Raw genomic sequence first — 27,976 nt, forward strand, 5'->3', positions numbered from 1 at the left:
GTCACATGACTGACTGAAATGTAGACAATAAAAATCCCATATTGTTTTTATTGGTTGTTGATTGCAAAGGGAAAAGAAACATTTTGTTTGGTAGAGTAAAATGTAGTCTTAAAAACTCTCCTTCAACAAGGCATATCCCAAACATATGTCAAGATCATTCACAACACTTAGCAGATGCAACATAGAACTATGTTCAAAATTATCTGATTTTCAATATCAAATGAGGTATAAAACAAGAAAACACATGCTCATCAAAGGCCACTGTTATAGATTTTCTTCCTTACATCTAAAGCAAAAAGGGATTCCCTATAGATTACAAAACCCTCATGATGCTTCTGGTAGCCGATAACATTGTGCTAATCTCATACATTCTCCAGAATATTGTAGGACCTTTTCAATGACATCTACAGTCCCTCAAAAGAGACTGACATAAGCCATTCAGACAGGGAAAACGAAGCTGGAAGATGAATGCCAGTTGCCCACATTATGAATGTTAGACGGGAATCCTTTTATCTTATGATGCTGGTTTCAAACCATGGAAGACCATGATCTCCAAAAAATTTATATAGTAGTCAACCAATGAACAATGGAGTGCAACATGATAGTAAAATAATATCAATGATTACTTGAATAAAAGAATTGATTTAAAGGATGTCATCTATGAAATGTATGCTTGAAGAGGAGATGGATTCATCATGGAGGGAAAGCAATGACAGTAGTTAGAGAGACTGAGTGCTAGGTTACCTTGGTAGCCATGAAATGTTAAAAAATACTCAATCATTTTGGAGAGATTCTCTATAAAAGATTTATGTGAAGATATAGGCTATAGTCTATGTTGAGTTAGGAGTATCCACATCTATGATCTCATGGAGCCATTAAAATCTCAATTGAGCATGGTGGTATATCTGGGGAAGCTGAGGCTGGTGCATCTCTGGAATTCTGATATAGTAAAGCTAAAGGATTGGGTGTCTGCACTAAGTTCAGCCTATTGGTGATAACTAAATTCATGGAAGCTCATGAGATCATGAGAGACATGCAAAAGAAGGGTAGCTATGTGGCATAGTAGATAGAGCACCAACTCTGAAGTCAGGAGGACCTGAGTTCAAATCTAGCTTCAGACACTTTACACTTCCTAGTTGTGTGACCCTGGGCAAGTCCTTTAACTCCAATTGCCTCTGCAAAAAAGAGATGTGCAAAAGAGAGTCAACAGCTTGGAAAAGGAAGGCAATTCCTTAAAGAACACAATATGTCAAATGAAAAAAAAATTCATTAAAGAAATCAATTCTTTAAAAAACACAATGTAGGCTAAATGCAAAACAAAACAAAACAAAACAAAACACAAAAACAATAATCCACTGAAGAAAACACCTTAAAAAGCAGAATAATCAAATAGAAAAAGAAATAAGTTAACTGAAAAAAAATCACATTAAAAACTAGAATGGGACAAATGGAAACTAATGACTCTATGAGACATCAAGAATCAACCAAATAAATTAAAAAAAAAAAAGAAAAATGGAAGAAAATATAAAATATCTCATTGGAAAAAATAACCAACCTGGAAAATAGATTCAGGAAAAACAATTAAAAAATTATTGGTCTATCTGAAAGCAATGACCAAAATAAAAATCAAGAGATCATCGATGAAAACTCCCTGATATACCACATATACCTGATATACCAAAGGGGGAAATAATCATTGAAAGAATCCATCAAAGATGGTGGAGAGGACACTTGCTTCTTTCTGAGATCTCCTAAAACCCTCACACTAACTATGAAATTCAATCTCTGAAATAGTGCTGCACTGGTAGAATCCACAAATATTAGGAGTTCAGCAAATTACCAGGAGAAGATTGCCAGAAAAGGTCTGCTTTCATCAGCCACAGGCAGGGAGGCCAAGCATGGAAGCCAGGCCATGCTGAGCAGACTGGGGGAGGGGTGTGGTCTCTACCAGTTGGAGAATTTATGGGGAGGACTCTATCACAGTATTAGCTATTCTGCCCTGGTTGCAAGCCAGTAGATGAGCAGAGAAGTTATAAAATATCCAACACAAACACAAAAGGTAAAGAGTGTACCCTAAAGCGCCACAGTCTCACAGGACCTGGCCATGCCCACCCAGCACTGGGAGTGACTCAGCACAATCCTAGCACAGCCATTGCCACTCTACTGCTGCTTCACGCTGCCTGTAGAGAAGGGTTGAAAAGCCTTCTTTGCCCTAAAAGCAGATTCCAACTTAAAAAAAAATGAATAAAAAGGCAAAGCAAGCTCTAACTATAGACAGCTTCTATGTGAAAGAGAAGAACAGATTTTAAACCCCAAGGAGACTAAAAGCAAATTGTCTCCAGAAGCCCCAAAGGGTGATACAACCTGGTCCCCACCACATAAGGATCTCCTAGAAGAAATTAAAAAGGATCTTAAAAGAGCTAAAAGAAAAATAAGGAAAGGAAAGGAAAACTTGGCAAGAGGGTTTAGAAAAGACATATTATAACTCATTAAAACATAGATTGGAAAAAGAAAACAACTCCTTGAAAAACAAAATATGTGAATTGGAAAAGGTAAGGAACTCCCAGGAAACCAGAATTTGTGAATTGGAAAAAGAAAATAACACCTTAATTTTTTTTTTGGTGAAATGGAAAAAATTCCATAGAACAAAACAACTCATTTAAAAACTCAATTGGACAAATACAAAAAGAATTAAAAAAGAAATAAATGAAGAAAATAATTCATTAAAAATCAGAACTCAAGAAATGAATGACTCAATGAGACATCAAGAATCAGTCAAGCAAAATGAAAAAAAAGAAAAAAATAGAAAAAAGTTAAATACCTACTTAGGAAAACAACAGACCTGGAAAATAGATCTAGGAGAGATAATTTAAGTATTACTGGACTCCCTGAAAATCATGATAAAAAAAAGCCTAGACACTATATTTCAGGAAATCACCAAAGAGAATTGCACTGGTATCATAAAATAAGAAGGTAAAAATGCCATTGAAAGAATTACTTGAGCACCTCCTGAAACAGACCCCAAAATTAAAACGCTAAGGAATATTGTGGCTAAATTTCAGAACTATCAGACCAAGTAAAAAATATTACAAGCAGCCAGAAAAAAACAATTCAAATACCAAGGAGCCACACTAAGGCCTACTAAGGATCTAGCAGCTTCCACATTAAAGTATCAAAGGGCCTGGAATCTGATATTCTGAAAGGCAGAGAAACTTAGAATGCAGCCAAGAATAAACTAGCCCACTAAAGTGAGCATTTTCTTTCAGGGAAGAAGATGGACAGTCAATGAAACAGGTGAATTCCATTTATTTCTGATGAAAAGACCAGAGCTAAACAAAATATTTGACCTCCAAACAGAAGCATAAAAAGGTAAAAAGAATTTTTGAGAATTGTATATCTGTTGTGGGTATACATAGAGAGTGCATGTGTAATTTGATTTTACTGTTATAATATAAAAAAGGAACTAGAGGTGAAAAAGGGATTGTACTAGAAAAAGGGAAAAGTGGAGGTAAAAAGAGGGAAATTACACCTGACAAAGAGGCAAGGAAACCTATTGCATCTGAGGAAAAGAAGTGAATCTCACTTTCATCAGATTTGGCTCAAAGAGAAAATATTAGATATATTTGGTTTACAAAGAAACTGCTCTCACTTTATTGAAAAGTGGGAGGGGAAAATTGAAAAGGGAAGGGGTGGGCTAAATAGAAGGGATTACAGCTATAGTAGGAGAAAGGTATAAGAAAGGGGGAGGGACACTTTGCCTTTTTACTCATTTTAACAACAACAACAACAACAACAAAAGCTACAGTCTGCTTTTGGGGCAACATGGGATTACCGAGCTTCCTCAACAGAAAACAGGAAGTAGCAGTGAAGCAGCAGTGGGACAGCGATGGCTGTGCTAGGATTAGTGATTGTGTTGGGATTAGCAGTTGCATATTGAGTCCCTCCTGGTGCTGGGTGCTTGTGACCAGATCCTGAGAGACTCTAGTGTTTTGGGGTTATAGTTTTGCCCTCTGTGTTTATAGCTTCTCTGTTGATCTATTGTCTTGGTGCCAGAGCAGAGTAGCCCATACTGTGGTAAAGTTCTCCCTGCAGATTTTCAGCCAGCAAAGACCATCCTCAACCCCTTCTGGTCTGCTCAGCCTGAGTCATTTTCTGTACTCTCACTGCCTATTTGCCTGAGTCTGTGCCTTGCCTACCTCCTTTATGTCCTCACATGTGGGCAAAACCAGACCTTTTCTGCTGAATTTTGAGATTATCTTCACTTGGCAATGTGTTGTACTCCCAATATTCATGGGTTTTGACAGTCAAGCACTAATCCGAGGATGAGTTTCATAAAAGTAGTTTGAGGGTAAAGGAGAGTTCAGAAAGATGCATGTGTCCTCTCTGTCATCTTGGCTCAACCCTGCAGTAAGAGGCTTTCAATAATTTCTACTGAAAAAACCAGAATTAAACATTTTATCTTGAAATTTTATCTTCAAATACAGGACTCAAGAGAAGCATAGAAAGGTAAACAAGGAAAAATATATATTATTTAATTGTTAAATTGTTTACATTCCTGGATGGGAAAATGATCTATAAGTCTTGAGAACTGTATCTATTCCTGGGGCAGTTAGAGGGAGCATCACATAGACAGATGTTTGAGTTGTGAATGGATTCTGATATGATGATATCAAAGAAAAAGACATTAAAGGGTGGAAAATGGATTGTACTGGGAGAAGAAGAAAGGGGAGGTATAATGGAACATATTAAATTACATAAAGAGTCACAAAAGACTTATTATAATAGAGGGAAAGAAGGAAGTGGAGTGAGCCTTGTCTGAAGTTTGATGTCATCAGTTTTGTTTCAAAGAGGGAATGACTTCATCATTCAGTTGAGTATAGAAATTTATCTTACTTTATGAAGAAGTAAGGAGAAAGGTGAAGGAAAATGGAAGGGCTAGATAGAAGGGAGGGCAGAAACACTAAGAGAAAGGGGTAAGAGAAGAGTAGAGGAGTGATAGAAGATAGGGCTGGTAGAGGGCAAGGTGTCTTAAAATCAAAACAGTACTAAGGAGGTACAGGATAGAAAGAGAGAGCAAAAGTATATAAAGGTAAAAATTAGGATGAAGGGAAATATAGAGCTGATAATCATAACTGTGAATATTAATGGGATAAATGCTCTCATAAAACAGAAGCAAATAGCAGAGTAAATTCAAAACCAGAATCCTATAATATGTCATTTACAAGAAACACATTTGAAACAGAGAGATATACAATCAGAGCAAAGATTAAAAAGTCTGGAGCAGAATTTATTTTGCATCAGCTGAAGCAAAAAAAAAAAAAGCAGTTTCTAATCTCAGATAAAGCAAAAGTAAAAATAGATCTAATTAAGAGAGATAAGGAAGAAATTACATCTTGATAAAGAGTACCATAAACAATGAAGTGGTAATGATACTAATTGAATATGCATCAAGTGGTTGCCCATCCAAATTCTTAGATAAGTGTAAGAGGACTTGCCAACCCCCTGCCAGCCTTAGACATCACACAGGGCATGGCTCAGGTAAACTGAGGTAAGGGTGAACAAAATGGCTTTGGGAGGAAGGGGTCCCACCCAAAGAAGCAACGTGGCAATTCCCAGGAGAGGCGTGCTGGACCTTGGAGGGGAGTACCTTGAATATCCCTATTAGGAAAGGAAAGCACTGTGTAGCTTCCTGTAGAGAACCAAGTATCTACTATGGGTTAGAATGTTCTTACATATGATGTAGGAAATAGAAGCAGGCACCGAGAAGATAAAAAGGCTTGCAAGTCTTTGTAGTAAAGTAGAATCTCACACTTCCCTAGCTCTCACCCTTCATTACTCATAGTCTTCGCCATTCAATTGGACAGGCAGTGCTGGTCACATAGGGCCTGTTCTGCTCAGGAGTTGGGGCCAGGACCCCCAACAGACAAGATTTTGTGCCAGTTACAGCAAGAAAGACAGCAAAACTGTATTAGTGGATGATCTCAACCTTCCCCTCTAAGAATTAGACAAATCTAACCACAAGATAACCAAGAAAGAAACTAGAGAGATTAATAGAATCCTAGAAAACCTATATTTATATAGGATAGTTATCTAGAGAAAATTAAATAAGGATAGAAAGGAACACACCTTTTTCTCAGCAGTACATGGAGCACAAAAATTGATCATTGAGGCATAAAACTCTCAAAATCAAATGCAGAAAGGCAGAAATAGTAAATGCTTCTTTTTCAGACCATGACACAATAAAAATTATTTTCAATAAAGAGCCAGAGAAAGCTAGATTAAAACCAATTGGAAATTAAATAATCTAATTATAAATAATGAGTGGACCTAACAATAAATCACAGAAACAATCAATAATTTCATGTAAGAGAATGACAATAATCAGATAATATACCAAAACCTATGAGATGCAGCCAAAGCAGTTCTTAAGGAAAATTTTCTATCTCTAAATAGTTACATAAAGGAAATCGAGAAAGAGGAGATCTGTGAATTGGGCATGCAACTAAAAAAGGTAGAAAAAAGAACAAATTAAAAACCCCAATTAAATACCACATTAGAAATTCTGAAACTCAAAGGAGAGTTTAATAAAATTAAAACAAAGAAAACTATTGAACAAATGAATAAACTAGAAGTTGGTTTTATGAAAAAAAATCAGTAAACCTGTGGTTAATTTGATTAGAAAAAGGAAAGAAAAAAAAAAACAGATTACCAGCATCAAAAATTAAAAGGGTGAACTTACTTCCAATGAAAAAGAAATTAAAGTAGTAATTAGGAGATATTTTGTCCAACTGTATGCCAGCCTGTCTGACAATTTTGGTGTAACAAAAATGGATGAATATTTTAAAAAATATATAAATTTCCAAGATTAACAGAAGAGGAAATAAATTACTTTAAAAGTCCCATTTTACAAAAAGAAATTGAACAAGCCATCAATGAATTTTCTATGAAAAAAATCTCCAAGGCCAGATGGATTTATAAGTGAATTCTACCAAATATTTAAAGAACAATTAATTCCCACTATTGATCAGAGAAATGCAAATTAAAACAACTCTGAGATACCACTATATACCTCTCAGATTGGCTATGACAGAAAAAGATAATGATGAATGTCAGAGGGGATGTGGGAAAACTGGAACACAAATACATTGTTGGTGGAACTGTGAACAGATCCAGCCATTCTTGAGAGCAATTTGGAACTATGATCCAAAAATTATCAAACTGTGCAAATCCTTTGATCCAGCAGGGTTTCTATTGGGCTTATATCCCAAAGAGATCTTAAAGGAGGTAAAGGGACTCACATGTGCAAAAATGTTTGTGGCAGCCCTTTTCATTGTGGCAAGAAACTGGAGACTGAATGGATGCCCATCAGTTGGAGAATAGCTGAATAAGTGATGGTATATGACTGTTATGGAATATTATTGTTCTGTAAGAAGCAATCAGTAGGATGATTGTAGTGAGATGTGGAGAGACTCATGAATTGATGCTAAGTGAAATGAGCAGAACCAGGAGATCATTGTACATGGCAACAACGATATTATATGATGATCAATTTTGATGGACCTGGCTCTTTCCAGCAATGAGATGATTGAGGCCAGTTTCAATGATCTTTTGATGAAGAGAGACATTTATACCCAGAGAGAGGACTATGGGAACTGAGTGTGGATCATCACATAACATTCTCACTCTTTTTGTTGAAGTTCATTTGCATTTTTTTTATTCTTTTTCTTTCCTTTTTGATCTGAACTTTATTGTGCAACAAGATAATTGTACAAATATCTTTACTTATATTGGTTTTAACATATATTTGAACATGTATAACATATATTGGATTACTTGCCATCTAGAGGAAGGGGTGGGAAGAAGGAAGGGAAAATTTGGAACACAAGGATCAATGTTGAAAAATTATCCATGCATATATTTTGAAAATAAAAAGCTTTAAAAAGAGAAAAGAAAAACAAACAAACAAAAAAGTATTTTATGGTAAATCTAGCATTTAACCCAGCTATTCTGACCCTCCAGAATCAATATTCTTTCTTTTTTATATTGCTTTATTTTTTTCTGGTTACACTTGTATATTCATTTTTTAAAAATACAAACAAACAAAAGAACAATTGATTCCAATACTATGTAAACTATTTGGAAAAATAGTAAAGAAGGAGTCCTGCCAAATTCATAAAGAAAGGTGTATTTAAAAAGTTAACATACATGTATGACCAGAAAAAATAAAAGTTATTAAAACATAAAAATATTAAAAATTAAAACCAAATAAAACTATTACTAAAATAGTTTTTAAAAGAAAGAAAGAAAAAAAAGAATGTATAAAATATAAAGAAGACCTAGGACAGAGCCTTGGGCAACTCCAATATTTAATGTGTGGTAGATGGATGATAATTCAGTGAATGAAGCTGAGAAAGTGTAGTCAAACAACTTGGATGTAAAACAGGGGAGAAGAGAGCATGGGAACTAAGGAAAGGAAGAAGTAAACAATGGTCAACAATGCTGAAAATTTTTGAATTGTAGAATAGCATAAAGTAAAGTAACTAGAACTGAAAAAAAAATGGTAATTGGATTTAGCACTTAAGAAATCATTGATACCCTTGAAAAGAAGGTTTCAGGCTAGTAATGGAATCAGAAATCAGACTACAAAGGTTTCAGGAGGAAACAAGAAGTGAAGAAATGGAAACAATGTAGTGGACATTCTTTTGCAGTTTGACTATAGAAAAAAGATACAGAAAAATAGTTTGAAGATATGATGAAGATGGGCTTTCCATGTTAAAATGAAGAAACTGAAGTTCAGAGAAGTTGTGAGATACATGTAGATATGTAACTAATAAATGTCTAAACCAGGACTTGAACCCAGGCTTAATTTCACAAATAATATTGCCTTTGGACAAACTCCTTTGTTCCAATTCTGTTTCAGAGAACAATTATTCAGCACAGTATTAGGCACATAATTGACACAACCAATATTTGTTAAATTGAACAGGCAGTTGTAAATGTCATTCTAGAGCTTAGGACAAAAGGTTCAGACACTGAAGATATAGATTTGGTAATCATTTGTCTAGAAGCTGATTGTTAAGTCTGTGAGAATGATTGTGCCTGCTAAAGGAGAAAGCAGAGACAGCAGAGGCATTTTAAAGAGAAAGCCTAGGGGAGTATGTTCAATTAGAAGGCTGAAGAAGTTCAACTCGTTAAGTGGTCAGCGAGGGAACTTTCTAATTCAAGCATTATATCTAGACCTATGTTCTCAAAAAACATAGATGCATTTGCACACATCCTCTCTCCCCATCCATTCTGCTTTCCAATTCTGGAACCATCATCACATCAGCTCTGTTACTGTGACTTGAAAGAATGCATCAATCTATTCTCCTTGGTTCCACTTCTCATTTCTATAACTTTTGAAACCAAAATATTCCTCCTTGGCCAAACTCCCCTGTAGATGTGTTTGTCTTTGATTAGAATGCAAGTTCTGTAAGAGCAAAAGCAGTTTTCACTGTTAGGTTTGTTTCCCCAGCCTTGGTCTGACTCTTGGTATATGGTAACTGTTTTTTCATTCATTCATTCATTAACATAAGAGAACTAGGTGTGTTTGGTGTTATGCATACCAAGGGAAGAGGAAGCCTCTGTAAAGAATCAGGTGATCAGCAATATGAAATCCTACAGAAAAGTCAAGGAGGATGACTGAGAAAAGGTTACTGGATATAATGATTAAAGAAAATATTGTTTGTTATTTACTTGTTTTCAGTCACGTCCAACTCTTTGTAATTCCTTTTTTAGGTTTTCTTAGAGTGGTGTGCCATTTCTTCCTTTAGCTCATTTTACAGATACAGATACTGATGCAAACAGGGTAAAGTGATTTGCCCAAGGTCATCCAACTAGTAACTTACTGAGACCAGATTTGAACTCAGATATTCTTGACTCCAGAGATGGCACCATTCCACCCAGCTGCCCCAGGAAGGCATTGAACAAACATAGGCACAGGACAAGCATACAGTACCTCCTGCTCACACTAAAAATGTCAATAGATAATATTCATACAGTGGAAAGGCTTTGTTTATGACGGTCTTTGGAACATGACAGGGCCCTGGCAAGGCAGAGGGGTGTTGTTACAAGTTATGGATCTGTGAAAGGTTTTTAAAATGGTGTTTTAAATACTATTCTTGCAGAGAGAAATAGAGCCAACACTTTAAATACTGTGCTAATTCATTAATATGGTGCTTCATTCAGAATTTGTGGCATAATTGTCACTGCATGGCTGGTAAATACTAATTGAATATTAAGAACATTTGTTGAGAGTTAGCAACCTGGGGAGAGCATCTTACCTTTTATCATCCAGCTATTTGAGCTCATTACAGAGACTAAATCATTAAAGGGATGGTAGGGAGCGGGGAGCTGAAGGGTAGTGATGGGAAGATCCCTGAAGTTAATAGTCACAGGAACCTCACACTGGAATTTTGTTGATTCTGGACTTGGATTCAGATCCTGACTCTACCACTTAATATCTCTGTGATCTCAGGTGAGTCAGGTAACTTTGCTGGACTTCACTTTTGTTTTTCTGTAGATTAAAGGGGGTTGAACTGGATGACCCTTAAGATCCCTTTCATCTCTAGACATGTGACTCTAAGGGAAGGGGTAGGGGGAAGAGGGTTCCTTCACTCAAAAAGACCTGGCTACCCATCATAGGATCTCTGAATAAGAGAATAAGAGTACCCTAATAGCAGTCATGGAATATTAGATAAATTAATAAACAATAATGATAATAATAACAATTATTAAGTAACAGAAAAGAGAGGTTATCATTTCCAGGCATCTATGTAAAGTCTTTTAGAAATTTAAAATGACATATACATATCAGCTGCTATGATTGCTATGGTTGATACTCGGCAAGTCCCCAATACTCTAGAGCTTTTCCATACTTCTAGATTTTGTCAAGCATTCCTTGTTAGTGTAAGAGAGGCTGAGGTTTTTTTTTTTTTCACAATTTCCTGATTTGCTCCTCATAATCAGGTAAAACTTGTCATAGCTGAGACTCCAACTATTACATATTTACATTCACAAATAAATTAGGAATGCAACAGGTTTGTGGGATTACATCTACCCCTCTATTTGAGTGCTCTACTAAGACCCCAAACTCAAGACATTTTCATTAACTCATTTCCCCCCCATCCATCTAGGAACTCACTGCTTATTTTTCGTCTAGCATGTTGGTAGCAAATTCATGCTGTAGTAAAGATCATACTTATGGCAAGTGTTGTGATATCAGGAGCACTCTGAGTGTCTGTTGGCCACAAGTAGATCACCTCACCTTCTCCCAGTTCCCCAAGGAAGCCCCAAGTCCAATCTCTCTCCTGTTCCTCAGATCAGTTCTGTGTCACAGAAATTGGGGAAATTAGGCAAAAGCTTCTGTCTCCCAACATGAGAGAGGAGGAGGTAAGTCAGTCGGTCATGGCGTTCTGCCAGGATGGGGATTCTTCCCATGATTCAGATACATGTGGGACTGTTAGTCCCTTCATATGCTGGCTCCACTAACTGTACTGATTGCCCATCTCCACCAATCAGAAATGATTGCTTCTCCCAGTCGCTTCAGTGCCTCATAGATATGGGAATGATTACAGTCCCTTCCTTGGGCTGGGAAGACTGAAGTCCAATTATAAATCACCATAGCTCTGGTAAATCCTAGCATCCTTTCCACCTTCTACTTCTGTATATATTTATCCATTCTATGTCCACACTGAGGGCAAGTCACCCCTGGTCACAACATATATCTGCTGCTAGCTCCATCTCCACCTGAATTCAAAAGGACAAGTCAAGGCTGCATCTCAACATCCTAGGTGGGGTGGGTCCATCATCAGGATGTGCCCCATTTTCCATGACACACACACATGCTCACAATGGTATTCAATATACTTATTAAATAATAATACTCTACTGTGGGTTTCAAATGGGTTGAAACAACAACTGTGAGGGAGGCCTGCATTTTATAAATTGGAATTCAGAGAGGTAAATTACTTGCTATCGATCACACAGCAAGTTAATGTCCATGGAGAACCTGCATCTCCTGTCTCCTTAATCCATTGTTCTCATTACACACACCACACTGCTTTCTGCTCTAGGATTCTATATGCTATGTTATTCAACGTAGCTCTTTGTGAAGGACTAAGGTTCTACCAGTTCAGCTCATTCTCTGGGCTCTTGTAACTTTTTATCAGTAACTTGCCCACCTTGGAATTAATATTCCATGTCTTAAACCTACTTTTTCTGATTGGTGGGTCCCTGGCTGGGATCATACAGCTGTGATCATTTAACTCTTATTTCAGATCTCTCTCCTGGATATCCCACCAAGCAGCCTTGTCCTCTCATAAATACCTTCTCCTCTCCACTTATCTCCCCTTATGTTTGTTTTCCCTTAATGTATGAATGTAAGCTCCTTATGATTAGAAACCATGTTGTTTTCTTGTACAGTGGCACCTCCATACTCATTAATTAGTTCCAGAAGGCATGAAGTGTGGTGAAAACAACAATCACTGAGCAAATTTTTCCCATAAGGAGTATATCTCCAATCCGCAGCCTAACCATCCCTTCCCAGTCAATTCACTGAAGGTATAAGTAGGTCTATCAACTGTGGAGAAACAAGCCAGCCCAGCCCAGCCTAGTTGGATTCCTCCCTCTACTTTATTTCTTTTTTTTTTTTTTAACTTTTTATTTTTCAAAACATATGTATGGATAATTCTTTGACATTAACCCTTGCAAAATCTTGTGTTCCAATCCCCCCTCCTTCCCTAGATGGCAAGTAGTTCAATATATATATATATTATTAAACATGGTAGAAATATATATTAAATCCAATATATACTTACATATTTATACAATTATCTTGCTGCATAACAAAAATCTAATCAAACTGGGAAAAAAAAGGAAAAAGAAAATAAAATATAAGTAAACAACAACAAAAAGTGAAAATACATATTGTGAACCACACTCAGTTCCCACAGTTCTCTCTCTGGGTGTAGATGGCTCTCTCTATCACAAGGCCACTGGAACCATTAACCCACTTTCTTAACACTCTTTCTGAGAGCAACCACAACTTCTATACTCTTCTGCACTGTCCAAGCTTTCTGGAAAGGTGGGGGAGAGAAGCCCTGAATATGGAGGGTGAAGCTATGGTCCATCTTCAGCCCGTGGCTGCGGTTGCTGTCTGGGCTTGGGGTCTGCCAAGGGTCCTGCCTGGGTCCTTCTCTGCTGCTAGGCTTTTGCTGCAGCTGCTTACCCCTTTGCTACTGCTCTTGCTCCTATTTCTGCTGCTTCTCCTCTCACCGAGCACATTTGCTACTACATATCCCTTTCACTACTACTTTTTGGCAGCTAGGGAACTATCCAATGCATCCACATCATCCTGCAGGAACTGCTTTATGACCTTACCACTCATGGGCACAACCTTATGGTCACGGGCTTCAATGTGACAGACCTGTGCACTACTCATCTTTGCTGGGGAGCTGCCATTGGCAGAGGGCAATGGCAGCAGGGACTGGTCTGTATGCGTGGCCAGCCTTACACTGCTACTGCTCAACTGAGACAACAACCAAGTGCAATGGCAAAGCAAGTATCAGGTGCCAAAGTGCTGAAAATGTTCTCATCAAAATGCATTTAATACAGAATTCAACAAGTTTCGAAGACAAGTGCAGAGGTATCACACTTGAATTTGTATTTCCAGCCTTTAGAACAGTGCTTGCAAGGCTCTTAGTAAGCACTTAATAGACACTAGCTAGCTCTATTTCTTCCCCTTCCTTCCTTCCTTTCCTCCTTCCCTTTTTTCTTCCTTTCCTCTTTATTGCCCTCCTCATTCCTTCCTTCCATCTCTCCTTCCTTCCTTCCTTTCTACTTTCTTTCCCTAACTTCCTTCTTTTCTTCCTCCTTTCTTTCCCTTCCCTCCTTCTTTCCTTCCTTCCTTCCTTCCTTCCTTCCTTTCCTTCCTTCCTTTCTTCTTTTCCTTCCTTCTTTCCTTTCTTCCTTTCCTTCCTTTCTTCTTTCCTTCCTTCCTTCCTTCCTTTGTTCCCTTAATCCTTCTTTCCTTTCTTCCTTTCTTTCTTTTCTCATTCCTTCCTTTCTTCCTCCTTCCTTCTTTTTTCATTTCTTCCCCCTTCCTTCATTTCTTCCTTCTCTCCCTTTTTCTTCCCTTCATCTTTCCTTCCCTTCTTCCTTCCTTTCTTTCTTCCCTCCTTCCTTGTTTTTCTTTCCTGCTTTTCTTTCCTCATTCCCTCCCTCCTTCCTTCCCTCCTTCTCTCCTTTCCTCCTTTCTTCTCTTTCCTTCCTTCCCTCCTTCCTTGCTTCCTTCCCTTTTTCCTTTCTTTCCTGCTTCCTTCCTTTCTTCCATCTTTCCTTCCTTCTTTCTGTCCCTTTTCCCTTCCTTCTCTCCTTCCTTTCTGCCTTCCTTCCATCATTCCCTTTTTCTGTCCTTCCTTCCTTCCCTTCTTTCCTTTTTCTTTCCTTCCCTCCTTTTTTTCTTTCCTTCCTGTCTTCCTTCCTTCTCTCCTTCCCTTCCTAACTCCTTCTTTCCTTTTCTCCTTCCTTCTTTGGTTTCCTTATCTCCATCCCTCTCTCCTTCCTTCCCTCCCTTCCTCCTTCCTTTTTTCTTTCCCTGCTTCATTTGTTTGTTCCTTCCTTCCCTCTCTCCACCCCTCTTTTCTTCCTATCTTCTTTCTTTCCTTTCTGTCTTCCTTCCTTCCTTCTTTCCTTCCCCCTTCCTTTCATTCTTCCTTTCTTCCACTTTTCCTTCCTTTCCTCCTTCATTCCTTCTTTCCCTCTTTTCTTCCTTCCCTCTTCTTCCTTCTCTCCTCTTTCCTTCCTTCCTTTTTTCTTCTTTTCTTCCTTTCCTTCTTCCTTTCTTTTCTTCTTCCCTTTTCCTTCCTTCCTTCATCCTTCCTTCATTATTTCCTTCCCTTTTCTTTCCTTCCCTCCTTCCTTTATTCCTTTTCTCCTTCCTTCTTTCCTTTCCCCTTCTTCCTTCCTGTCTTCCTTCCTTTTCTCCTTCCTTCCCTTCTTCCCTCTCTCCTTCTTTCCTTCCTTCTTTTCTTCCTTGTTTCCTTCCCTCCCATCTTCCTTTTTTCTTCCCTCCCTTCCTTCCAATATTCTTTCTTTCCCTCTTTTCTTCCCTCATTTCTTCCCTCCTTCTTTCCCTTTTCCCATCCCTCTTTCCTTCCTTTCATTCTTCCTTCCTTCCTTTTTTTCCTACTTCCTTCCTTCCCCCTTTCCTTCCATCCTTCTTTCTTTCCCTTCTTCCTTTCTTCCTTCCCCCTTCTTCCTGTCTTCCTTCCTTCCTTCCTTGCTTCCTTCTCTCCTTCTTTTCTACTCTCCTTCTTTCCTTTTCTTCTTCCTTTCTTTCTTCCTTTTCTACTTGTTTTCCTCCTTCCTTCCCTTCCTCTCTTCTGTCCTTCTTTCCTTCCTTCCTTCCTTCTTTCCCTTCTTTTTTCCTTCCTTTCCTTCCTTCTTTTTTTCCTTTTTTCTCCCTTCTTTCCTTTATTCCCTCCCTCCTTCCTTCCACCCAACCTTCTTTCTTTCCTTCACTTCTTCCCTCCTTTCTTTCCTTCCCCTTCCTTTCCTCTTTCCCTCCTTTCCTTCCTTGTTCCCTTCCCTTTTTCCTCTTTCTTTCCCCTTCTTTCTTTCCTTCCTCCCTTTCTTCCCTCCTTCTTTCCCCCTTTTTTTCTTCCCTCTCTCCTTTCTTCCTTCCTTCCCTCCTTCCTTCCTGTCTTCTTTCCTTTTTTATTTCCCTCCTTCCTTCTCTTTTCCTTCTTTTCTTGCTCCCTTCCTTCTTTTCTTCCTTGCTTCTTTCCTTCCTTTCCTCCTTCCTTCTCTCTTTTCTTTTTTCCCTCCTTTCTTCCTTCTTTCTCTCCTTTATTCCTTCATTCCTTTCCCCCTTTCTTTCTTTCTTTCTTTTGCTCCTTCCCTTCCTCCTTCCTTCTTTCCCTCTATTCTTGCTTCTCTCTTTCCTTCCCTTCTTCTTTCTTTTTTCCTTACTTCCTTCCCTCCTTCTTTTTCTCCTTACTTCCTTCCCTTTCTCCTTTCTTCCTTCCTTCTTTCCTTTTCCCTTTTTTCCTTTTGCTTTCTTTCTCTCCTTTCATTCCTTCCTTTTTTCTTTTTTTCCTTCCTTTCTTTATATCTTTTCTTTTCTTCCTTTTTTCTTTCTGTCTCTGTATTTTTTCTTTTCTTATTTTGTTTAATTTAGGGTAAATTTGATGGTTGGTTGGATTCATATCATAAAGAACTGAATGTTTTGATGTCAAGTGATATGAATATACTTCTAAGGATACACATGATACTTTGGGTGTGGGAAGAAATATTAGCATTTCTATTTCTACTTATTCTTTTACCAAAAAAAGAAAGGGGTTAAGTTTGACTACTTTTTAATACATGGATTGACACTGGCACTCATAGTAAATATTTCAGACAGTCTTGAAGAACATATTAATTGTTCTAAGGTAAGAGCTAGAATTTGAAAGTGGTGACTTCAACACTTGGCTGCATTTGAGGTGATTATTACTTGGAACTGAAATGAAGGCTGCTCCCAGAAGCTCCCCGAGAAACCTGCTCCCAGAAAACGATTATAATTTAGAGAAAAGAACATTACATTTTGGCACCCAATGTGGGACCTGTCAGCTTCATGTTGGGTGCCAAAATGTAGTGTTCTCTTCTTTTCTAGGAATGCATCATGCCCCACCTCTCTTTTGTAAATCTTGGAGCTGGGCCCTGCCTTTCATTTCTCTGGGTCAGTCTACAGTCTGAGGCCTAGTGGAAGCTTTGGTTGCATTTTGGACATAGGGTTTTAGGTTTTCTCTCACCCTATATCTACACTGAGCTCTTGGATGTCCAACTTTTCCATACTGAAAACATTGACGAGTTTCTCTAGAAGTCCCTTGCCAAGAGGGACCCTGTCTTCCCATGTTCATCATAGTCTGGGTATAATAAGCCCTTGTGCCCACTGTGGCACAGCATCTTATGATCTCCTCTAAAGGAGCATTTTTGTGTAGTTCCCATATAATTCTTTTGCAAAACTCATTGGCATTTTCCTTAGCCAGATGTCTGGTCATTATTTCTGTAGCTGCATTTTCTCTAATGGTTCTTGTGACAGCTGTTTGCAGAGGTCCCACAAAATCAGCAAAAGGTTCATTGGGACCTTGCTTTATTTTTGTGAAGGCTTTACCTCCATCTTTCTCTCCAGGGAGAGAACTCCAAGCTTTTATTGCAGCCTTAGAAATTTGCTCATACACTGTTATGGGATAATCAATCTGTTCTGAATTCTCTCCATACTGACCTTCATCAGCTAGTTGGTCAAAAGCTATTTGTACATTAACTCCTGTTTGCCTATTGCATCTGGCTTGAATCCTACATAATTCATGATACTCTGAAAGCCACAACAAGTTTTGTCCATGTTCTAAACATGTCCTTGCTATGGATTTCCAATCACTTGGGGTAAAGATTTCATAAGACAAACTATCTACTAACATTTTAACATAAGAGGATGTAGCCCCATAAAGAGTGTAACCCTTTTTCAAATCCTTAATTTTTTTCCAAATTAAAAGGGGTGTATCTTCTCCTTTTTTGACCTGAAGAGTCAATCTCTTCAATCACAGGGTAAGCATTTATAAAATCAGATACATCCTGTCCTTCATTTTTTTCCTTAACTAATGCCTTTTTTAATCTTGTCACAGGTTCCTTAATAGGTGGTTCTGATTGCATTATTGCCTCTCCCCCTCCTCCTTCTCCCTCCACCCATGAAGAGAAGTAGTTCAGGGGATTGGGAATGATCTAATTCTGATTCTTCATCCTTTTTACCTAGTTTAGTTGGCACCTCCCCTTCCTGCTCTTTCTTCTTTTTCCTCATTCTAACACTTATATAATTTCTTATAGCCAGTTGTATTAAATTGTATGTATAAAGTATATTTTGGGAAATTGAATTTGGATTAGAATTGTAGTATTCACCTAGTTGCTCTCCTACTATTTTCCACTCATTTGGATCCAATTCTTTTTCCGTAGAGAACCAAGGAGATGTGTACTGTCCAGTTTTTAAAAGATCAATGATATGCTCCCAAGTTATAATTAAACCTTGATTTTTTTATAAGTCTGGCAATGATCTCTAAACATTTCCTTAAAGAGGAAAAGCAGGCTGTTTTCTAAACATCTGCCCCATTTTAGCTGAAATTCTACTGTAGCTCTTTAACAAAGTTTCTTTATTGTACTCACCCTAATTTCCGGGTCAAGGAGACTTTTCCACTGGATCAGGATCAGAGGTTTTTCCACTGAGATCAAAATCAAAGGCTTTTCCACTGGAATCAAGGTCCTGTCAGTCCCACATTTGGGCGCCAAAATGCAGTGTTCTTTTCTTTTCTAGAATATAATCGTTCCCTGGGAGCAGATTTCCTGGGGAGCTTCTGGAGGAAGCCTTAGTTTCAATTCAGATCAATAATCACCTCAAATGCAGCCAGATGTTAAAAGTTCAGTCCTTAATTGTTTCTTCCAAAATAGCCTGGTTAGTTTTCTTAGAGGCCTATCCTTGGTTCCAAGAGCTTTTGCAGCTTGTCCTTTGTCTCTTCCAGCTTCAGCTTCAACCTCCAGTTCCCTCTGAATCTCCAGTTCTACTGACTCTTGATTAGGCTCTTCCTTTTATATTCTCTTTTATGAGAACTCAAAGGTTTACTCCTCCTCCGAGAGAGTGGGATTGTGGGAGGTGTAACTTGTGAATCTCATGCTGAAGCTTGACTTGTGAATCTCAAACGCCAAAGTGTGAACGAACTCTCAAAGGTGTAAACTTAAGTACATAAGCATTGTTTCTATCAATTCCAGTGAGTTAACACTTTGTAAGGATTCTAACATTTACTCATTAAATTTCACTAAAGAAAACTTCATGATTTTTGGATGGGACTGAAAAATGATTGTAATGATTTAGGAAAGGAAGTCAGTGATGCTCTTTTTTCATTTGAATGTATTTATTCCTTTTCCAGCTATTATAATAATTAAAACCAAGTGTCAAACTGAACTGAGCACAAGACCTTCTATTGTAAAATCACCAATTATTAAAGCAATATCTTCAAAAATAATGAAGCATGTTCAATCATATTACTCTAACATTATTAACAGAAAGGAGATTGTATCATTAATTTAAAATATTTCATCTTTATTTCCTCCTTTAAAATTTTTATTTTTAAATGTTTTATAATGTACACATCACATTAAATATAGTAGTATACTATATAAATTCATAAATTAACAAATCTATATTGGGGGACATGTTGAAAATTATTTTTACTGATAAAGGTGTGTTATCAAAAAAAGTCTGGAGGCTGCTGCAAGAGATAATGCCCTTAATTTTTCTCCTCCCTGAGGGAAGGGAATGAGTTTCACACCATTATTTACACACTTTGGAAGCATATCAAGGCTCAAAGTGATTGCAGTGACTGCCCCTTTTTGACCAAAGTTTGGGAATGATTTAATATTTTTGACCAATCTGTGAAGTTAACCCAGAAGAAAATTTATGTGGCTAGTTATTTTTGGAGGAGATTTTGAGTAGGGAGGCAGATTGGAGGGAGAGGGAATGGAAAGAAGGGGGTTGGTGAATGATGGAGGGAGAGAGACAATGACAGAGAGAATAGAGAGGAGTAGGATGAAGCAGAGGAGGGAGAAGAGGAAGAAGAAGAAAAGGAAGAAGAGGTGGAAGAGAAGGAGAAGAGGAAGGGAAAAAAGAGGAGGAAGAAGAGAAGGAGCAGAAGGAAGAGAGGAGGAACAGGAAGAGGAGGAGGAGCAGGAGGAGGAGGAAGAAAGGGGGGGGAGCTAGGGGTAGAGAGGACAAAGGGAGACAAGGAGGCAGAGAGACAGAAAGAGACAGAGACAATCAAAGAGTCAGTCAGAGACACAGAGAGATAGACGAGAGAGGGAGAGGAAGAGACAGACAGGTGGACAAAGAGACAGAGAGACAGAGTCAATGAGAGAGACAGAGAGTGAGAGACAGAATCAGAGAGAGGCATGGAGAGGGAGAGGGAGAGACAAAGAGAGACAGAGACAGCAGGCAGAGGCAGAGACAGTAACTTGTGAATCTCATACTGAAACAGAGTGACAGAGGTGGACACAGAGAGTCAGAGAGACTGGGGAGAGAGAGAGAGAGGGAGAGTGAGGGAGGGAGGAGAGGGGGAAAATGAGGGGAGAAGGGAGGAGAGAAAGAGGGAGTGGGAAGGAGGGAAAAAGGCAGAGAGAGAGGGAGGGAGAGGGACAGACAGACAGACAGAGACAGAGAGAATCAGTGAGGGAGACAAAGAGAGGGAGAGGGAGAAAGAGAAACAGAGTGACAGAGAAGGACATAGAGAGACAAAAAAAAAAGACAGAGATAGAGACACAGAAAGAGAGACAGAGAGATGGGAGACAGAGACAGAGAGACACAAACAGAGACATAAAGACAGAGAAAACAAAGAGACATAGAAAGAGAGGAAGATCAAGGGGGCAGCAGTGGGGGAGAAATGGGAAGAGAAGGGAGGAGAGGAAGAGTGTAGGGGAGGAAGGAAAAAAGGAAGAGAGAGAGACAAAGACAGAGACAGAGAGAATCAGTGAGGGAGGCAGAGAGAGGGAGAGGGAGAAAGAGAGAAACAGAGTGACAGAGAGGGACACAGAGAGACAGAAAAAAGACAGAGATAGAGACACAGAAAGAGAGACAGAGAGATGGGAGACAGAGACAGAGAGACACAAACAGAAACATAAAGACAGAGAGAACAAAGAGACATAGAAAGAGAGGAAGATCGAGGGGGCAGGAGTGGGGGAGAAATGGGAAGAGAAGGGAGGAGAGGAAGAGGGTAGGGGAGGAAGGAAAAAAGGAGAGACAAAGACAGAGACACAGAAAGGGGAAGAGGGAGAGGGAGAGAGACAGAGACAGAGTTAATGAGAGAGAGAGAGGGAAAGGAAGAGACAGAAAGACAAAGAGAGACAGAGACACAAAGACAGAGACAGAGACACAGAGAGAAAGGAAATGAAGGGAAGGGAAGGGAAGGAAAGGGAAAGGGAAAGGAAGGAAGAGATAGGAAAAAGAAGACAAGGGAAGGGAGGAAACCGTGACATAGATGAAATCTCAGAGATAATCTAGTTTAGCTAATGAGCTTTTTATTTCACAGGGAAAGGAATTGAGGGCCAGACATGGGTAGTACCACATCCAATCAGTCAATTGCATAGTTGTTAATCAAATCTGTGTCTCTTGAGCCCTAGCTCAATGCTTTTTTCCACTGAAAGTCCCTGAAAATGACTCTCTCAGACCTAAGGAGGCACCTGGGATGTTGTCTACTTTTTCTCCAAACATAGCCCTCTTCCAATTGTCCTTATTTTTGCTAAAGGCACCATGATTTCCTCCATCATCCAGGTTTGAAATCTCAGTATTAATCTTAATTCCTCAGTTAATAAGTCTTGCCATTTTTTCTGTTATAGACTGGACTTAAGGCTCTACATCTTACCCCATCTCTCACTCCCACTAATAAGTTAGGTACACAGAACTTGGCAGCATCTCTTCTCTCTAAGGTCCTAAGGGTATAATTAGTAAATCTCTAATGTCATTAGCTTCATCCTAACTAGTATACCTTTGCCAAAAAATTATTAGTTGAAAAACAATTTAGTCAGCCAGTAGCTTTTATAAAAGGTAGGGCAGCTAGATGGCACAGTGGATACAGCGTCAGGCCTAAAACTAGGAAGATCCGAGTTCAAATCTAGTCTCATATACTTATTAGCTGTGTGAACTTGGACTAGTCACTTCACCCTGTTTGTCTCAAATTTTTTTATCTGTAAAAAGAGCTAGAGAAGGAAGTCACAAACCACTCTAATATCTTTTCCAAGAAAACCCTAAATATCGTCACAAAGAATCAGACATGACTAAAAAGTGATTGAACAACATTTATTAAGGTAGTATTGTAAGAACAAATGGTAGAAAACATTTTCCTTTTCCCTTCAATAGCTACGAAACACTTTCTTACAAGTGCATACTGAATCCAAGAGAATATTAGTTTAAGCTTAGAGAGCACAGGTGGCAATAGGGTAAGAGCTTCTGGTTGCTAGAAATCCATTTATCTCATTTGTGGGATGCTCACAAAGTTCCCCTTAGGCATGGTGCAGAAAATCATAATAATAGCTATCATTTATATAACACCTACTATGTGCCAGGCACTGTGCACCTTTACAATATTATCTCATTTGGTCCTCACAAAAATCTTGCTAGATTATCCCATTTTATGGATGAGGAAACTGAGGCAAAGAAAGGTTATGTGACTGATCCAGGATCATACAGCTAATCAGTGTCTGAGGTTGGATTTCAACATTTTTTTTTCCAACTCCAAGTCCAGTACTATTTTTCCTATACCACCTAAAAACTAGTCAATGAAAGTAAAAATGGCAAGATTTGGCAAGTGAAGTGACAGAGAGTAACAAATGAATGTTAACCCTAATTATGGGAATAGATAGATATATCTATAACATCTTTTCCCTCCATGTTTCTTTAAGGGAGACACTAATTCCTGACAGGAGAAGCAGCAGGAATTGAAGAACAGAAGCTGACCATTCTGCTTTCCTCAAAAGGCTCATCTATTAAATGAATTATAGAAGAAAATGGCCAATCACTCCAGAATCTTTGCTAAGAAAATTCCAAATAGGATCAAAAAGAGTCAGACATGACTGAAAATGATTGAGCACATCAGACTGTGAACATTTCCACTAAATTCTTGAAATCACAGGCTATTTTTTTGTTCTGATTTTGGGGTGTTTTTTTCTTTGTACAAAGAAAGTGCCAAGCATACATTAAGCAGTTAATAAATGCTAGATGATAGATTATGTGTCAAAACCTTTACTAAGTGGAGGAGATACAAACATAAACAAAAAAATACTTGCTGCCCTCAAGGAACTTACATTTTAATGGTGGGAAGTAATATACAACAGGGAGCTGAAGAAGAGTAGGGGGAATAATGGCAAAGCCCAGAGAATGAAGGATGGCTAGTCTGGGTTTTTTGTCAAAATGGAAGTGAAGTTTGTGAGAATCGTGTTCATAGTTTGAAAGAATTCAAAGAGATTCTCTTAAAGTCACAAAAGAGTTTATTTATGCCATGGACTAGTCTCTAAAGGAAGTCTAGCAAATTAAAGCTAGTTTAGGGAGAGCTTTATATACTGAAAATTTGGGCCTTAGCTAGAACTAACAGCTTACAATTGTAAATTGTCAGAGAGATAAGAAGGAGCAGGATGTCTACAGGTAAGGAGATAGGATGTCTTTTGGCAAGGTTCTGTCCCTTAGACAAGATGGGTTTTTTAGGAGCAACAGATAAGAAATTTTATTGCTCTACATTCCTTAGCAAGGTATGCATTTTTGAATAGAACCTCAGTTCTAACTCATTATCTCCCCCCTTCCCCCACTTTCTGTCTTTTGGGGAAAGGAAATTCTGAAGAGAAGGGCTGGGAACATATAAGTTCTGGAGAAAACTCATTAGGTGAAGGAAATTCCTATTTTGATTTTCTTTCATGGTGTGAGTGGACTAGTTCTGTTCAGGTAATATGAATTTGAACATCAAGGCTCTTTTAAACAAATTATCAACTGTTAAAGAGGTCTATATTCTTTTCACCATTTTCTCCCCAACAAGTAGAACCAGGGCAAAGGGACCTACGTAAAAGCTTTCTACACTATGGCAAATTATTACTTCCTGTCGTAAGAGGAAACATGATATAGTGGAAAGAACACTGGCTTTGGAGTTAGAAGATTTGGATTTAAATCCTGCCTTTGATTCTTATTACCTTGGACAAACCCCAGCATCTCAGTTTCTTAGCCTGAAAAATGAGGACACAGAACTAGATCAGAAATGTGCCAGAACTCTTGGTTTGCCTGAACCAATTGTTAAATATAATAAAGCTTTATTTAAAAATGTAAAAACCATTCTTAGCCATATAAAAATAGGCTGATAGCTAGATTTGGCCTGCGAAGGAACTAGTTGGCTCAGTTCTGGACTTTAGACTTGAGAAAGTATTAACAATGCAGATTAAAGCATATAAACATTATTTTCTGTATGAACATTTTTTTTAAGTTTCCTTTTTGAACATTTACCAGAAAATCTTTGTATTATTCTATAAATATTGCTTGAGTTCAGCAAGGGTACAACAGAAAACTTAGGAAATAAAATCACTGTCAACCTGGAGGCTGGTGACTTAGGCTAATGAATAGTTACAATAATAATAACAATAATGATAAAAGTCTTTATATATTATTTTAAGGTTTACCAAGTGCTTTACTTCCATTAACTTTTCTGTATTTCACAACACTCTTTGACCAGGTGACCCATGGGATCTACTTCAGCATTAGCTTTAGGTAGATCCTATAATTGTTTTTTGGACCTCAGTTTCTAACTCAGTAGAATTGGGGGAATAAGGTTAGACCAGATGATTTCTAATGTTCTTTCCAGCTCTGACATTTTATAAATTGTTTGAGGATCAAGGTCTATTGATAGAGACAATGCTGTATAGTAGAAAAAGACCCATATGTTTTGGAGATGAAAGACCTGCATTTGAATCCAGGCTTATGCTGTTGTTGGTAGTTCTTAGTTCTCAAAGACAATCAATGACATTACTGGGATGATAGCTTGACGTGCCCCTGAATTGGACTTAAGTGAGAAATGAAATAACTTTTGTAAAGTACTTTTCAAAACCTTAAAGGACTGTATAAACGTTACTGTTGTTGCTGTTAATCACAGCTGTGTCACTGACTACATGTATTGGCTTGAGTTATTCACTTTCCTCAGCTTCTCTCAAATAAGGGGATGAGATTCGATGAGCTAGTCTCTGATGTCCCTTCCAGCTTTCGATCTCCCATTATCACCATTTCTTCTGCTCCCTGTGGGACTCAGCCCTTACTTGTACTTGTTATGCATGAGTGAGAGGAGAGTCACTGAATTGGGCTCATTTTTATTTTGCAGGGAGATAAGCAGGTTCAGAAGTTAAGATTCTAAAGCCCACTAGCCTGGCTCAGAAGTCCTAGATTTGAATACTGACTCTGATGCTTAATGGTTAAGCATCTTTGAGCATGTCTCTTGTAATCTTTCTGGCTCTCAGTTTCCTCATCTATAAAATGATAAATGCTGGACTAGATAACTCCTGAGTTCTTTTCCAGTTCTCTATGGATGAGTTTATACTCCCATCTTTCCACCTTTTGTGTCTACATATTAAGAAATAAGTGGAAAGACTCCTAGCCATGAATAGAGATGTCTGGAGTTGGAGTTCATCACTGGACAGCTGTAGAGCCCTGGGGGGGCTGGGCAATACCTGAACTTCAGCTGGTCCTTTGATCCAAACGGAGGTGATACTAGTCCGAGGTCCTTCCTCAGAGGACCTGTGTAAGGATCAAATGAGATAATATGAGCCAAGCCTTTGGTAAGCCATAAAGCTGTATATAAATGTCAGCTATTATTGTCATTATTGTAGCCGGCATGCCCAGGCAGGTTCCCTGAGAAAGCTATTCAGAGCCCCTTTTTACTGCAGCAGAGAGGGTCATGGGTTTGACATCACATTGATGACTGAGTTCACATGCTTGAGCTGTCACTTAGGTTTGTCTTTCAAAAGGCACAGATCCACCAAGAAGTTTCAGAGAGGTCTTCGTGTTGTGAGAGGATGGAGAGGAGAGAAGCACCCACACTCAAAAGATGCTGAGTTGTGATTAACCTGGAAAAAGGTACGTTATATACCCAGCCATCAGACAGGTACAGAAGAAAGAGTATCAACAAAACAAAAAGAGAAAAATGATTCAGAACTTCAGTTAGAGATCATGGAAGAACAGAGGGAGAGTTCAACCTCACTTAGGCCTGAAGAGAGGCCTAAAGAATGAACATCAAGATGATACCAAATGAAAAATGGATTTTATGGGTTCAAAGCAAAGATGGGACTCAGCAGGAGACAGACTTTCTCAATGTCCTCCAGAAAGAATGTTCTTGATGATGAAAGGCTTCAGATAACTACCCTTCTCTAAAGAAAACCTGTCATATCCAGTGCCTTGTTAGCCTGAATGCTTGCAGGGGGAGCTAAGGTCCTATTCACAGGGAGAGAAATGAGGCAAATTCTGATGTTTGTGGAAAAATTCTGGGTGAATATATAATGCACAGGGATTATTGAAAGAGAGCTTCAACATAAATAAGTGCCTTGACCACAAATGATTTATATTAGTATTCAAGTAAGAAATTGAGAAGAGAAAAAGGAGGTATTAAAGACTTACTCACCCATTGCCTCTTGATTTAAGGCCCCCTTACCCTTCAGTCTCCTTCTCTGCCCATCCCTTCTTTGACACTGTTCTGCCATTCTCTCAAACTGACTGAACTCTCTTTGGAAGCCGATGACATCACAAATGCCAGATTAGGAAGTTAAAGTGGCAGCCGGTATTATTTATATAAAGGAAATGGATACCCCCTCTTCAGCTCAAGGTTTCCTTCTGCTGCCCCCCACGCAGATTCCTATATTTGGAACTTGGCAGATGGAGGAAGGCTAGGGAAACCCCTCCCCCCACTATCCCTGCTGCTTCAGATTTCTCAAAGCACATCCATGGAACACAGAATATTTGAGCAAGAGGCAGTCCCAGAGACCTGTTTCTAGTCAAATCCCTTCATTTTACAGAAGAGAAAAATATGGGCTCAGATGGAGGAAGTCATTTGTTTGAGGTCATACCAAAAACAAATGGGAGAACCAAGATTTGAACCCATCTTCTTTCCCCATCAATTTGAATTGTAGCCCTGCTTCTCAACTCTAGCTCTCATTTGAAAAAGTCTGGAGAAAAGGAGGGAAGAAGAGGAGAGGAAGAAGGAAAGAGGCACAGAGACAAAAAGATGGCATTGATAGAGATAGATTATCAATGGGGGGAGGAAGACAGAAAGGAGAAGATAAAAGAAGCTACAAGTGAAAGGAAAAGAGAAGAAAAGAAATAAAGAAGATATGCTAAGTGATGGTGAATAGCAGAAAGAATAGGATGTCAGAGGAGAGGGGAAAAATCAGGAGGAGAATAGAAGAGGGAGAAGAGGAAGATGAAGGAGAGAAAGATGAAGATGGATTAAAAACACAAAGGGAAAAAGCTGATGGCCTGGATCTACTCTATCAGAATCCAGAAGTTTGGTCAGTCTAAGGCTGAGGTCTCCAAATCTCACAAGTTCCTGACTGATAGATGATGCACATGGAGGGAGGCTTATCTTATGATATTCCCCAGACCAAACCCAGAGATGGATTCCAAACAGAAGCACTCCTATCCTACCCGGTTAACTCTCTCTCCTCTTCCTCTAGTGAGAAAATGCTTTTACCATGTTGGAAACTGAGAAAACAATTACTATTATCTCAAAATACTGGATTTGAATCCAGGCACTACTCTCTTTCCTGATCTTGTTAGGAAATTAAACTCTGCCCTTTGCCACTTTTCCCAACAGAAACTCAAGTGCGAGCTCAAATTGAGCTCAAAACAACCAAGATGATTTTTTTTTAAAACCCTAGAATTCCCTCTCTGGTTCTATGTGCTCTTTCCTTCCTTACCTATTATTCCTTCCTGTCTAACTCAGCAGCTGTTTCCCTCCCTTGGGTGACTGCTCCCTGGACCCAGCAGCTCCCCCAGCCCCTTCCCCTGCCCCCCTCTTCCCTTCAATCCAGGAAGTTTCCAGTAGTTCCCTGGCTGACTGAGAGTCCCAGAGCTTTGATATCTGATCATGTTCTGTGGATGTGGCACTCAGAAGGTGTCAGATACTGAAGTGAAATTTGCATTTTAATAAAGAAAGTTGTATTTCAGTCATTTGCATTTAAATAAGCTGCTATTTCCTCTTTTTCTTTCCCATCCTCTTCTCTCCAATCATCACCCCTTTGGCTCTTTGCTGGCAGCAGGTAGCACCTTTGGGAGAGGAAGGCCTCTTGTCTGCCAACCTTTCACACTCACCCCTCCCACCACCTTGCCTGAATATTATGATGGTGAGAT

General features: G+C 38.7%; 1 long non-coding RNA gene across 1 annotated transcript in view; it reads right to left on the minus strand.

The window, feature by feature from the left end:
- The window catches only part of LOC116423211, a 101,455-nt gene extending 75,016 nt beyond the window's left edge, over nt 1–26,439 (minus strand). Inside the window, exon 1 of the long non-coding RNA XR_004233717.1 lies at nt 26,253–26,439. This is a non-coding gene — a long non-coding RNA (uncharacterized LOC116423211). The remainder of the gene's footprint in view (nt 1–26,252) is intronic.
- Between the last annotated feature and the right edge of the window lie 1,537 nt (nt 26,440–27,976).

The sequence above is a fragment of the Sarcophilus harrisii genome, chromosome 4, assembly GCF_902635505.1.
Source record: "Sarcophilus harrisii chromosome 4, mSarHar1.11, whole genome shotgun sequence".
In the NCBI taxonomy this organism is placed as follows: domain Eukaryota; kingdom Metazoa; phylum Chordata; class Mammalia; order Dasyuromorphia; family Dasyuridae; genus Sarcophilus; species Sarcophilus harrisii.